This window comes from Physeter macrocephalus, chromosome 11 (genome assembly GCF_002837175.3).
Source record: "Physeter macrocephalus isolate SW-GA chromosome 11, ASM283717v5, whole genome shotgun sequence".
Classification (NCBI taxonomy): domain Eukaryota; kingdom Metazoa; phylum Chordata; class Mammalia; order Artiodactyla; family Physeteridae; genus Physeter; species Physeter macrocephalus.
This window is the reverse complement of record NC_041224.1, coordinates 28914533-28915713: the sequence shown is the minus strand read 5'-3', so window position 1 is coordinate 28915713 and position 1181 is coordinate 28914533.

Genomic DNA, 1181 nt, shown 5'->3' with positions numbered 1-1181 from the left:
ATGGACTTAATTGATATTTATAGGACATTCCATCCAAAAACAACAGAATACACTTTCTTCTCAAGGGCTCATGGAACAGTCTCCAGGGTAGACTATATCAAGGGTCACAAATCAAGCTCTGGTAAATTTAAGAAAATTGAAATCATATCAAGTATCTTTTCAGACCACAATGCTATGAGACTACATATCAATTACAGGAAAAAAGCTGTAAAAAATACAAACACATGAGGGGATGGAAAAAGATATTCCATGCAAATGGAAATCAAAAGAAAACTGGAGTAGCAATTCTCATACCAGACAGAATAAATTTTAAAATAAAGACTACTACAAAAGACAAAGAAGGACACTACATAATGATCAATGGATCAATCCAAGAAGAAGATATAATAATTGTAAATATTTGTGCACCCTGAATAGGAGCACCTCAATACATAAGGCAAATGCTAACAGCCATAAAAGGGGAAATCGACAGTAACACAATAATAATAGGGGACTTTAACACCCCACTTTCACCAGTGGACAGATCATCCAGAATGAAAATAAATAAGGAAACACAAGCTTTAAATGACACATTAAACAAGATGGACTTAATTGATATTTATAGGACATTCCATCCAAAAACAACAGAATACACTTTCTTCTCAAGGGCTCATGGAACAGTCTCCAGGATAGACTATATCAAGGGTCACAAATCAAGCTCTGGTAAATTTAAGAAAATTGAAATCATATCAAGTATCTTTTCAGACCACAATGCTATGAGACTACATATCAATTACAGGAAAAAAGCTGTAAAAAATACAAACACATGGAGACATCTAAAGCAATTAGAGAAAGAGGAACAAAAAAACCCCAAAGTTAGCAGAAGGAAAGAAATCATAAAGATCAGATCAGAAATAAATGAAAAGAAATGAAGAAAACAATAGCAAAGATGAATAAAATTAAAAGCTGGCTCTTTGAGAAGATAAAATTGATAACCATTAGCAAGACTCATCAAGAAAAAAAAGGGAGAAGACTCAAATCAATAGAATTAGAAATGAAAATGGAGAAGTAACAACTGACACTGCAGAAATACAAAGGATCATGAGAGACTACTGCAAGCAACTCTATGCCAATAAAATGGACAACCTGGAAGAAATGGACAAATTCTTAGAAAAGCACAACCTCCCGAGACTGAAGCAGGA